This window comes from Arachis duranensis, chromosome 4, assembly GCF_000817695.3.
Source record: "Arachis duranensis cultivar V14167 chromosome 4, aradu.V14167.gnm2.J7QH, whole genome shotgun sequence".
Taxonomy (NCBI): Eukaryota; Viridiplantae; Streptophyta; class Magnoliopsida; order Fabales; family Fabaceae; genus Arachis; species Arachis duranensis.
Genome location: NC_029775.3, coordinates 70,167,456 through 70,181,591, shown reverse-complemented (window position 1 = coordinate 70,181,591; position 14,136 = coordinate 70,167,456). Strand labels below are relative to the sequence as shown.

General features: G+C 39.1%; 1 non-coding gene across 1 annotated transcript; it reads right to left on the bottom strand.

The window, feature by feature from the left end:
- Positions 1–13,582: 13,582 nt before the first annotated feature.
- On the bottom strand, positions 13,583–13,686 carry LOC127747355 (small nucleolar RNA R71). The gene has a single exon (XR_008009155.1). It is a non-coding gene; the product is annotated as a small nucleolar RNA R71 (small nucleolar RNA).
- Between the last annotated feature and the right edge of the window lie 450 nt (positions 13,687–14,136).

The window sequence follows — 14,136 nt, the reverse complement described above, 5'->3', positions numbered from 1 at the left end:
TCATAATAATCAACTAAATTGTGCATAAATCTCATGATTTCGCATAAAATCAACAACATTTGATTGGGTCAAGGTAAATATGAAATTGCACTCCAATTACTTACTTATCATGCAAGAAAGTGTAATAAACCTAATAAAAGGAAGGAAAAATCCTAGTAAAACTAGCATAAGATGACTTGTCATCACGTCCTACGTGCGTGCGTGTCCCTTGCATTTTGCACCATCGACGCGTGTGCGTACTACATTCGTGCGCATCGATACTGTCTTTTGCTTCAACCATGCTTGCGCATACCATGCATGCGTGCGCATCCTTTGGCAGCGTTCATTGACTGAACGCTGCGTTCGCACTATGAATGCTCTTCACGCATATGCATCCTTTTTGCATGCGCGTGGATGATAAACAACGCTTCTGCGCCCTAGTATCATGTACGCCTCTGCACCAATCACCAATATTGTCACATCGACGCGTGCGCATAAGATGAATTGTCATCACCCTTCTTGGCGGCCTTAACGAACGGGTTCTTGCATGGTCTAGAATTTTACAAATAAGTTCTTGTTGAAAGTATAGCTTCTAAACCAACAAAAACCCTTTCGTACAAAAACTTGGTTGTCACAAGTAACAAACCCCTGATAAAATTGATAACCAAAGTATTTAAACCTCGGGTCGTCTCTCAAGGAATTGCAGGAAAGTGTTCTTGTTATTGGTTATGTAAAGGTATATTTTGGGGGTTTTTTTAAGATAAGAAGCAAGAATAGTAAATGGTAATGAAAATCAAATGACTAGAAAATCTCTTGGCAAGGTATGAGAACTGGAAGTCCTATCCTAGCTATTCTTATCAATTGTAATGAGAATTGTTCACTGCTCCCACTTAGTTAACCCTCTAATTATGAAGGAAAGTCAAGTGGACCAATCAATTTGATTCCTCAAGTCCTAGTCAACTCCTAAGGAAAGACTAGCTTTAGTTGAATCCAAATCAACCAGTAACTTTCAATTATCAATCAACAAAGGAGTTTGATAACTCAAGTGTCACCATTTACTCAACCAAAGCCAAGAGATTCAATAACAACAAATGGATAAGCAAACAATAAACATGAAATACCTCAAATTGCATTAATAAGAGAAATCAAATCTAACGTGAGAATTCATAAATTAAAGTAATAGAATAAATAAAAGTAGAAGAGAAACTAAATTAAAGGAACATTGAACCTGGATTGGAGGAGAAATAAACCTAAAACTAAGAGAAATCTTAAATCCTAAAACCTAGAGAGAGGAGAGAGCCTCTTTCTCTAGAAACTACAACTAAAACCTAAAATCGTGAATAATGAGAAGTTGTCTACTGGTTTCTCCACTCTGCAGCCTCTAATCTGTGTTTTCTGGGCCAAAAACTGGGTCAAAAACATCCTAGAAATCGCTGGGGGCAATTTCTGATATGTACAGGTCACTGGATTTTTTGTATATGCACGCATGTGCGTCGTTTAGCTATATGGCCACTATAGCGAATTATATATCATTTCGAAGCCCCAGATGTTGGCTCACCAACACAACTGGAACCTCCTCATTTGGACCTCTGTAGCTCAAGTTATGATCGATTGAGTGCGAAGAGGTCAGGGTTGACAACTTAGCAAATCCATCAAAATTCTTATATTCCTTCCACTTTTGCATGCTTCCTTTCCATCCTCTAAGCCATTCCTGCCCTATAAACCCTAAAATCACTTAACAAACATATCAAGGCATCGAATGGTAATAAAAGAGGATTAAAAATAGTGAATTAAAGGCTAGTGAAACATGTTTTCAATCATAGCACAAAATCAGGAAGGAAGGTGTAAAACATGCGGATTCCGTGAATAAATGTGAGAATAGTGGATAAAATCCACTCAATTAAGCACAAGATGTACCACGAAATAGTGGTGCATCACGCCTACACTTGGCAAGGAAAGTCGGGGCCACCAGAGTGGGGGTATGTAGTGACTCGCAGGTCGTCACAACACAGATTAATGGAATGTATCAAGCCAGGGACTCACTGCTGCAAAAATACTTAGAGAGGGTCAAGAAGCTGAGTGAGGAGTTTGATGAGGTCACGGTACAACATGTTCCGAGGGATAGGAACACCCGAGCTGACCTCCTATCAAAGCTGGTAAGTACAAAGCTAGGAATGGGGAACCGATCTCTGATTTAAGGTTTAGTGAAGGAACCAACGGTAACCCTGCATATAACACAGGCAACCGACCCTCCCTCCTGGGTGGATCCAATCATTGATTTCTTGGAAAGGGTAAGCTCCCTGATGACGACAAGACGGCGAAGGCACTAAGGAGAGGAGATGCCAAGCACACGACAATACAAGGCTAGCTATTTAAAAAAGGGTTGAACCAACCCCTATTGAAGTGCCTACGTCCCGACCAGACGGACTACATTTTACGCAAAGTCCACGAGGGGTGTTGCGGCCATCACATCGGAGGAAAGGCCTTAGCCCGAAAGCTTGTCAGGGCCGGTTACTATTGGCCCTCAATGATGTCGTATTCCAAAGACATCGTAAAGAAGTGCAGAAGGTGCCAGGAAAATGCCAACTTCCACAAAGCACCGGTAGCTGAACTAAGCTTGCTAATGGCCTCTCGACCATTCTCTCAATGGGGTGTGGACCTGCTAGAACCCTTTCCGATTGGGCTTGGGCAGGTCAAATACCTAATTGTCGCCATCGATTATTAAACCAAGTGGGTGTAGGCCGAGCCATTGGCCACTATATCCTCGGCAAATTGCCGAAAGTTCATGTGGAGGCAAGTAATAGCTATATTCGGAATCCCAGAGGTCGTCATCTTGTACAACGAGACATAGTTCACCGACAAAAAGTTCGGGGAGTTTCTTGCTGGTTTAAGGATAAAGCAGAAGTTTTCGTCTATCAAACACCCCCAAACTAACGGCCAAGTCGAAGCGGCGAACAATGTCATCCTACAAGGTCTCAAAAAGCGACTTTACCAGAAGAAGGGAGATTGAGCAGATGAGCTAGCGTTGGTCCTCTGGTCCTATCGCATAACACATTAGTCATCTACTGGGGAGATGCCTTTCCTACTCACTTATGGGGTTGACGTAGTAATACCCATAGAGATTGGAGAACCGAGCCCACGACTACTTCTGGGAGGAGTCGAGGAAGCCGTAGAGAAGGACTTGGTAGACGAAGCTAGGGAAATGGCCCACTTGTCGGAGACGGCATTAAAATAAAGGATGGCCCTGCGTTACAACGTTGGAGTATTAAAAAGAGATTTTGAGCCGAATGACCTGGTCTTGCAACGCAACGACGTGGGTCTCCTGACACCATGGGAAAAAAAGGTTACGGTAAATTGGGAAGGTCTATACAGGATAAAGGATGTGGTCGGTAGAGGGGACTATAAGCTGTAACGACTGGAGGGCAAGGAAGTTCCCAAAACGTGGAACACGGGAAACCTAAGAAGGTTCTACTCCTAGAGGCGGAAGTACACCCAATGGGTAGGCGATGTACCGGTTTAGTAAGACCCGTTTCATTTTGTGTTTGCATTACCCCCCATTAGTTGTTTATTTGCAATACATCATGATATAATCATGTTCAGGCTACATTAATTGTCCCCTTTTTTGTTTCAATATTATTCAAATTATTCAAATTACTTTGCCAAGTAAAGGTAACCAATTCCATAACGGCACAGCATCCCGGGACTGATCACCGTGGGAACCTCTAAAGTTGCAAGCGCTACAACAAACAACTATTAAATAAGGCCAAGTTCCAAGCACTCAAACAAAAAGCCATGACCTTGCTTCATTAATTACCAATGAAGCGGTAAACAAGTGCAAGCAAATAGTTAATTACCAATAAAACAGTAAGCAAACACAACCAGCAAATCGTTAAAAGGGCAAACAAACAATTTGTTGTGTACCGACGAAATGGTAAACAAGTCCATTAAAACTACTCAAGTGTTCAAAGTTCTACACAAATTACAAAATCCAAACAAGATACAACATGTGAGATGACATTACTTCTTCGAGATATCAAGGATCTTGCCATCTTTAATGGTTTTAAAGACGCTGACGGCCGAGGTATCAAAATCGGGAGCTAACAGCTTCACTTGAGCCATGATCGCCTCCTCGGTCACTAGGATGGCATCCTTACCCTACTTCACGGTCTATTTATACTCTTTCTTAAAATCAGCTACCTCAGTCTTAGCTGTGGTTGCCAACGAAAGGGACTCATCGGAGGTCTTGATCTTCTCCTCGGAGGTCTTGGCTATGTCTGAAGCGACCTCACCTAATCCTTGTACTTCTCATTAGCCTTGACAGATGATTGAATCTTGTTCTCCAATGACCGTGCCCCTGCCAAGATGGGTTCCTCTTTTCTTGCTATGGTGGCTGCCTATAACAAGGTACGGTACACCAACTTGGCTTGAGAAGCAAGATCCCTGCTATGGAAGAAGTCCTCCGTGCTGGGCAGGAGCTAGGAATTAATAAAAGTCCCGGCATCGAAATTCTTCTCTATCACCGTGAGGATCCCCTCAGGGCTGGAGGACGGTTTCCTCTTCCTTGGGTTGTCAACGACGATAACTTCAGGTCCTCCACCATCTACTTCGACCTCTAGTCGAGGGCCCAGACCAGAGCTGGTCCCAGCTACCTCTCCTGGCATAGGCTGGGACTGGGCCTCGGCTTCGGCAGCAGAAGAGTGAGGCACCTTGTTAGTATGGGTGGCAGAATCATCATCGCTACCTTCAAGAAGAAATGTGTTGAACAAAGTGTCAAGTCTGACTTGCTCGCCAGCCATCGACACTGAAACAACGCACGAAAGCTCGTTAGTCTGTAAAATGGATAATCAAGCAACGAAAAAGAAACAAACACGAGCAAACAACCAAACAACTACACACCTACATAACTCCTAGCCATATCCTGATCACCCATGAGGAGATGCGGGTTAACATGATAGCCAATAGAACGTCGGCAACTTTCTTATTCTCGGGAGATAACCCCTTGTATGTCACCTTTGTGAAGGTGTTAGCACCCGCCCTGAAACTCCAATAAGTCAGGATGCAGCATCCCCCTTCCGAGGTTAACCAGAAGGGATGCCGACCTTTGGCGGGGTAGACCTTGAAGTACTTATCATTAAAACCATGATAAGAATCCTTAAACAGGCTGAAAATTCTCTGACCTTAGGTAGATCGGAAGGACATGAAACCTTTCTTGGACCTCCCCTCTTTAGAAGGGTTTGTTAAGGTAAAAAGAAACAAGAAAACCTCAATGGAGACCGATAACTCTAAATATTCACAAACCATCTCGAAACAGAGGATAGAAGCCCAGCTGTTCGGATGCATTTGCGACGATGCTACATCAAATCGGTTTAGTAGTGCTATCTTAAAAGGGGAGAAGGGCATGTGAATGCCTAAGTTGGTGATGCAGGGAGTGTGCAGGTTTAGATGGAATATCCGCTGGTGGTTAGCAGGAATAAACACTTCGTAGTTGGCTTCCTTGGGTCCTCCTCCGTAAAGGTACTCGGACTATCGGAACTCTGTAAGTTCCTCTAAGCTCATCTGGTTGGGGGTTTCCTTCACATCTGAAGTCACCCAAGCATATCGATTGTAGGGTGCTCTCGCAACGAGAATCCTCGTGACGGAACGTTGGGCCATACCTACAGTGGGAGCACCACTCAAAGTCAGTCTATAAGGTCGGGAGACCAGGACTAACACCAGAAACTACAGTTTGCCTATTCAATATCTACAGTCAAGCAAGGGATAAATCTATAGCCAAAACGAAGCCTATAAGCCAAAACCTAGAATGGTTACCCCCCTAATGTCTACCTAATATTGAAACTATCCTAGCATGCAACCCAAAATAAGCAGTATAGGCGCAAAAATAACATGCAGAGAAACAACATAAAACGCAAAAGTAAAATAAGAGGAGAAGAAGAAAGGAAACTTACCAAAAGAGTGATGATCAAAGAAGAAGTGGGAAAATCTCAGGAAAGTAGGCAGCGCAGAAACAGACTCAAAGTGAAGAACTTCAGAATGGATGAGAGGAAATGATGGAAACGTGTTGGCAGGGGAAAGTTAGAAACGTAAAGGGTGAAGCGAAACGGAAATAGAAACTAACGCATAGGAAGTGCGAAAGACAAGAGCAAAGTGGACTTTTTACACAGGATTTAAATCAATCATCAAAAGCATTAAATGCTCGGCGCAAAAATCGAGCCTCACTTGCTCGTAGGGGGTGCGCCCCTACTACAACCAATGATGAACGGACCAAGCGACGAAGCTACCAGAAGCAACGGAACACGCCACCTGTTCATACCCTGGGTCGAGCTGTCCGACCCGGGATGTTCGACAAACAAAGCGACCGACCTCTTCAGGTCAGGACAACCCGACCTCTTCCCAAAGAGCTCGGTCAAGTCCCCAGAAATCCCAAAGAAGGGCCCAAATAGAGGAACACGCCCCAAATCCTAAGGTGGCCCAAGCCTACAGAAAGAAGGGCGGTTCCCTCAAAGATAAAGATGACCTCACCTAGAGATAAGATAAAGATAAGATAAGATAACTAACTTATCTTATCCACAGAAGGCCACATCTCACTATTATAAATACACTGGAGCACCCAGGTATAACTCATACTCTGATTCTACTCAATACCTGCTTAATACCCTTGCTAACTTAAGCATCGGAGTCCCTTGCAGGTACCCCCCACCCTCCGGGGACGAAGGATCAGCAGCGCTTTCAGTATTACAAGTCGGACACACTAGCTCCGGCGACTATATACCCACCAGACACATCGGCTCCGACCAACGCAGAAGATCTCGACCGAGATCGACCTATAGTTTCAGGTAACCCTCGAAACACCACCCAAGTTGCTCACAACGTTAGCTGGTGCGTTGGCGGCATTGTTATGGCACCCAGCCCAGCTGGCACCTTGCCTCATTCGAACCGGTGCACAAGACCACCCGACCCGAGCGGACGGTTTGACGGGTGTCGCACGTCCGGGCCACAAACCGAACACTTATCCTCCAACAGCCAGCCACCTGACAGCTAGGAAAGGAAACTTCCAAAAAAGGAACCTGGCCTGTGGGGCCCACCCTACTGACAAAGTATATATGGGGAGGGTCCTATCCCTCCCCCATGGTACATCACTATCTGATTACTCTCACTGCCATTTGCACCACCTCTGACTTGGGCGTTGGAGTGTCATTGCAGGTGGCGCCTCCTCACACTGCAGCAGCTCAGGAGACTGTGAAGTCTCCGCCCTCATTCTCTGGACCAAGACCAAGGCTGGTTCCTACCATCACACCCTTAGAGCTCCACCAACCGATCTGGAACCCAAAGAACCGAACAAGATCTATTTTATTTAAATATGTCATTTATCCATACATAAATATCAGTTCTTTCACATAAACAAATTATAATAAAAAAGATAATGAAAAAAAATCAAATAATATAAATTTATTTCTTTTTAATGATTTTTATTTAAATTTTGAATAATATAGTCTATTTATTTAATATCAATTTATTTTTAATCAAAATAAAGTTTATAAAATTATTTTGATATAAATTTTTATTTGTAAATTTTAATCAAAACATACACTTAGTCGGTGATTAAAATAATTGTGTTCAATTTCATATTTTAAATGACTTTCTTAAACTGGAGTTAGTACTTTTTTATTTATTTTTTATGCACCATACAGGTCTCTCTTCTTGTCTGGGTAGTATTTTAAAAGAAAATATCACTCTCATAGGATTGATTATTCCATATCTGAGAAACGAATCTGAAACCATTGGCCGGTTAAAACAGAAAATTGAAATATTTGTTAGTTCAACCGATAATTTTAATTAATTTATGAACAAAATTATCTGGACTCTTCTGGATGCCTTAGGACATAGAAGGACTTGTAAGTTCAAACAATGCTAATTATGTTGGACCACTCCTTTTATGTTAAATTAAAGGACAAAAGTCACGGTTTTGTGTAATTCTGATTAATCATGAATATTGTATTTTCTTCTCATATGCATAATATATGTACTAGAAGGGACTGGTAAATGTAATATTATAAAAATCATTTCATTTTCCCTTTATTTTCGTTATCATCTAGTACATTTTTGTCATCATGTATGCATGCTTATGGTCGGTAAACTGTTTTAATTTAAGTCGTGAATTATGAATAGAGACTCGGATATTTTTTAATGCAATTATGAGCATGATTCATATGTCCACATATGTTTCCTAAGATCTTTTATCCTAACTCTGTTCTGATGGGGGGATGTTTATTAATTTACTTGATATGTGACAAAGTAGTTATATATATTAGCTATATATATATAAAAGAAATTGAATAAAGAAACTAATTATTTCAAATTCGGTCACAAATAATTAGATATTGATTCAAAAGTATATATAGATACCTTCGTTACCTTGTAATATGCATAATAAGTATAAAACTATAGTTTGTACAATTGTAACTGCAAAATAATATTACTATTGTGGTATCAGACATGAATTCAAATTCATTCATACACAATTTGTCTTTTAATTATTGATATTACCGTAACCTCAATGTAAAATATAATCGAAAAGTATAGGTAGATAATAAAAATATTAAATAATATGATCAATAAATATATTGAATATTAAATTTACTAGATGTGCAAATAATTATCTTAATATTAAGATTTAAATGAGTAATTTGAGATATAGTGTGTTTTTATTTTATTGGATCAATTTTAGAGTAAATTATTTACATTGTACACAAAAGTCATTGTCTACCTAAAAATGTCCAAATACGATATAGTTGCAATCGAATTATAAAGCACAAATATCATAAGTGCATGATAAGAAACACCAGTCAGCATTGAAAATATCAATTACATAAGTCAGTTACAATTTAGTTTTGTAATGGGCCTTGTATAATTGTAATGGGCCTTGTATAATGATTGGCCCAATAACACTCTTTTTTAAAACACGTCGGCTGATGAGCGGATAATTTATACGCTTTTTGTCATTGTTTTTATGTAGTTTTTACTATGATCTAGTTACTTTTAGGGATGTTTTCATTAGTTTTTATGCTAAATTCACATTTCTGGACTTTACTATGAGTTTGTGTGTTTTTCTGTGATTTCAGGTATTTTCTGGCTGAAATTGAGGGACCTGAGCAAAACTCTGATAAGAAGGCTGACAAAGGACTGCTGATACTGTTGGAATCTGACCTCCCTGCACTCGAAACATATTTTCTGGAGCTACAGAACTCCAAATGGCGTGCTTTCAATGGCGTTGGAAAGTAGACATCCAGAGCTTTCCATCAATATATAATAGTCCATACTTTGTTCGAGATTAGACGATGTAAACTGGCGCTCAACGCCAGTTCTATGTTGCATTCTGGAGTCAAATGCCAGAAACACGTCACGAACCAAAGTTGAACGCCCAAAACACGTTACAACTTGGCGTTCAACTCCAAGATAAGCCTCAGCTCGTGTAACATTTAAGCTCAGCCCAAACATACACCAAGTGGGCCCCGGAAGTGGATTTATGCATCAATTACTTACTTCTGTAAACCCTAGCAGCTAGTTTATTATAAATAGGACTTTTTACTAGTGTATTATCGATCTTTGAACGTTTAGTTCTTAGACCTTGGGGGCTGGCCTCTCGGCCATGCCTGAACCTTAATCACTTATGTATTTTCAACGGTGGAGTTTCTACACACCATAGATTAAGAGTGTGGAGCTCTGCTGTACCTCAAGTTTTAATGCAATTACTATTATTTTCTATTCAATTCGATTTATTCCTGTTCTAAGATACCATTCGTACTTCAACCTGATGGATGTGATGATCCGTGACACTCATCATCATCCATCCGTATGAACGTGATGAGCGGATAATTTATACGCTTTTTGGCATTGTTTTTAGGTAGTTTTTAGTAAGTTCAAGCTACTTTTAGGGATGTTTTCATTAGTTTTTATGTTAAATTCACATTTTTGGACTTTACTATGAGTTTGTGTATTTTTCTATAATTTCAGAAAATTTCGGGCTGAAATTGAGGGACTTGAGCAAAACTCTGAAAAAGGCTGACAAAAGGAGTGTTGATGCTGTTGGAATCTGACCTCCCTGCACTCAAAATGGATTTATTTGAGCTACAAAAATCCAAATGGCGCGCTCTCAACGGCGTTGGAAATTAGACATCCAGAGCTTTCCAGCAATATATAATAGTCCACACTTTATTCGGGAATTGATGACGTAAAATGGCACTCAACGCCAAGTACATGCTGCTGTCTGGAGTCAAACGCCAGAAACACGTCACGACCCGGAGTTGAACGCCAGAAACACGCTATAACTCGGCGTTCAACTCCAAGAGAAGCCTCAGCTCGTGGATAGATCAAGCTCAGCCCAAACACATGCCAAGTGGGCCCCAGAAGTGGATTTATGCATCAATTACTTACTCATGTAAACCCTAGTAGCTAGTCTAGTATAAATAGGATAATTTACTATTGTATTGGACATCTTTTGATCACTTTAGATCTTAGGAACATCTTGGGACGATTAGTTCTCAGATCATGGAGGCTGGCCATTCGGCCATGCCTGGACCTCTCACTTATGTATTTTCAACGGTGGAGTTTCTACACACCATAGATTAAGGGTGTGGAGCTCTGCTGTACTATTCAATTCTCTTTATTCCTATTCTAAGATATTCGTTGCACTTCAACTTGATGAATCTGATGATCCGTGACACTCATCATCATTCTCACCTATGAACGCGCGTGACTGACAACCACTTCCGTTCTACCTTAGACCGGGCGCATATCTCTTAGATTCCCAAACAGAATCTTCGTAGTATAAGCTAGATAGATGGCGGCATTCATGGGAATCCTGAAAGTCTAACCTTGTCTGTGGTATTCTGAGTAGGATTCCGGTATTGAATGACTGTGACAAGCTTCAAACTCCTGAAGGCTGGGCGTTAGTGACAGACGCAAAAGAATCAAGGGATTCTATTCCAACCTGATTGAGAACCGACAGATGATTAGCCGTGCTGTGACAGAGCATAGGACCATTTTCACTGAGAGGATGGGATGTAGCCATTGACAACGGTGATGCTCTACATACAGCTTGCCATGGAAAGGAGTAAGAAGGATTGGATGAATGTAATAAGAAAGTAGAGATTCGAGAGGAGCACAGCATCTACATATGCCTATCTGAAATTCGCACCATGGAATTATATGAGTAACTATTTACTATTTTATTTTCTGTTTATTATTTATTTTCAAACTTATCCATAATCAATTATTATCCGCCTGACTGAGATTTACAAGGTGACCATATCTTGCTTCATACCAACAATCTTTGTGGGATCGATCCTTACTCACGTAAGGTATTACTTGGATGACCCAATACACTTGCTAGTTAAGTTGAACGGAGTTGTGACCACACATAGTTGTAAACCATGGTATTGGCATCATGTTTTTGGCGCCATTGCCAGGGAAAGAAAAAGCAATGAATTTTACAAAATGCAATAACATATGAATCACAATTTCGTCCACCAAGTTTTTGGCGCCGTTGCCAGGGATTGTTCGAGTATGGACAACTGACGGTTCATCTTGTTGCTTAGATTAGGTAATTTTCTTTTTCGTTTTTCCAAACTTTATTTTCGAAAAAAATTAATAAAAATACAAAAAAATTATAAAATCATAAAAATCAAAAATATTTTGTGTTTCTTGTTTGAGTCTTGAGTCAATTTTTAAGTTTGGTGTCAATTGCATGTTTTTAAAATTTATGCATTATTTTTGAAAATTCCATGCATTCATAGTGTTCTTCATATTCTTCAAGTTGTTCTTGACAAGTCTACTTGTTTGATCTTGATGTTTTCTTGTTTTGTGTTGTTTGTTGTTTTTCATATGCATTTTTGCGTTCATAGTGTCCATGCATTAAAGATTTCTAAGTTTGGTGTCTTGCATGTTTTCTTTGCATAAAAATTTTTTTCAAAAATATGTTCTTGATGTTCATCATGATCTTCAAAGTGTTCTTGGTGTTCATCTTGACATTCATAGTGTTCTTGCATGCATCTTGTGTTTTGATCCAAAATTTTTATGTTTTGGGTCATATCTGTGTTTTTCTTTCTCATAATTAAAATTTCAAAAATCAAAAAATATCTTTTCCTTGTTTTTCTCATAATTTTCAAAAATTTGAGTTGACTTAGTCAAAAATTTTCAAAATTAGTTGTTTCTTACAAGTCAAGTCAAATTTTCAAAAATTTAAAAATCTTATCTTTTCAAAATCTTTTTCAAAAATCATATCTTTTCCAATTTTCCTCTTTTTCGAAAAATTCAAAAAATTCTTTTTCAATTTGTTTTCAAAATCTTTTTCTTATCTTTATATCATATTTTCGAAAACTCACTAACAATTAATGTGATTGATTCAAAAATTTGAAGTTTGTTACTTTTTTGTTAAGAAAGGTTCAATCTTTAAGTTCTAGAATCTTATCTTGTAGTTTCTTGTTTGTGAAGTAAGTAATTTTAAATTTTTGAATTAAATCTTTTTATCTTTTATCTTATCTTTTTCAAAAACTTTATCTTTTTTAAAATTTGATTTCAAAATATCTTATCTAACTTCTTATCTTCTAATCTTTTCAAATTTGATTTTAATATCTTTTTCAACTAACTATTTGACTTTTTGTTTGTTTCCTATCTTTTTCAAAACCACCTAACTACTTTTCCCTCTCTAATTTTTGAAAATATCTCATCTCTTTTTCAAAAATTCTTTTTTTGTTTTAAATTTTAATTTTAAACTTATCTTATCTTTAATTTTCAAAAATTACTAACCCCTTTTTCAAAATTATTTTCGAAATTCTCCCTCTCTTTTCTTCTTCTATTTAATTATTTAATTACTAACACTTCTCTTCACCTCTCTTCATCTAAAAATCCGAACCCATTCTTCTTCACTCTTCCCCCCCTTTTCTTCTTCTACTAACATAAAGGAATCTCTATACTGTGACATAGAGGATTTCTTTTCTTTTCTTGTTTTATTCTCTTTCATATGAGCAGGAACAAGGAAAAAGGCACTCTTGTTGAAATTGATTCTGAACTTGAAAGGACTCTGAAGAGAAAACTAAGATGAAGAGGAAACTAAGAGAAGCTAAATTACAACAATCCAGAAGTAACCTTTCAGAAATTTTAGAACAAGAGAAGGAGATGGCAGCCGAACCCAACAACAATAATGCAAGGAGAATGCTTGGTGACTTCACAAAACCAACGTCTAAATTTGATGGAAGAACCATCTCCATTCCTGCCATTGGAGGGAAGAAGCATCTCCATTCCTGCCATTGGAGCCAATAATTTTGAGCTTAAGCCTCAACTAGTTGCTTTAATGCAACAGAACTGCAAGTTTTATGGACTTCAATCTGAAGATCCTTATCAGTTTTTAACTGAGTTCTTGCAGATCTGTGAGACTGTTAAGACGAATGGAGTAGATCCTGAAGTCTACAGGCTCATACTTTTCCCTTTTGCTGTAAGAGACAGAGCTAGAATATGGTTGGATTCACAACCTAAGGATAGCCTGGACTCCTGGGAGAAGCTGGTCACGGCCTTCTTGGATAAATTCTTTCCTCCTCAAAAGCTGAGCAAGCTTAGAGTGAATGTTTAGACCTTCAAACAAAAAGATGGTGAATCCCTCTATGAAACTTGGGAAAGATACAAGCAGTTGACCAAAAGGTGTCCATCTGACATGTTTTCAGAATGGACCATATTAGATATATTCTATTATGGTCTATCTGAATTTTCAAAAATGTCACTGGACCATTCTGCAGGTGGATCCATTCACCTAAAGAAAACACCTGCAGAAGCTCAAGAACTTATTGACATGGTTGCAAATAACCAGTTCATGTACACTTTTGAGAGGAATTTTGTGAGTAATAGGACGCCTCAGAGGAAGGGAGTTCTTGAAATTGATGCTCTGAATGCCATATTGGCTTAGAACAAGGTGTTGACTCAGCAAGTCAACATGATTTCTCAAAGTCTGAATGGATGGCAAAATACATCCAACAGTACTAAAGAGGTAGCTTCTGAAGAAGCTTATGATCCTGAGAACCCTGCAATAGCAGAGGTAAATTACATGGGTGAACCTTATGAAAACACCTATAATTCATCATGGAGAAATCATCCAAATTTCTCATGGAA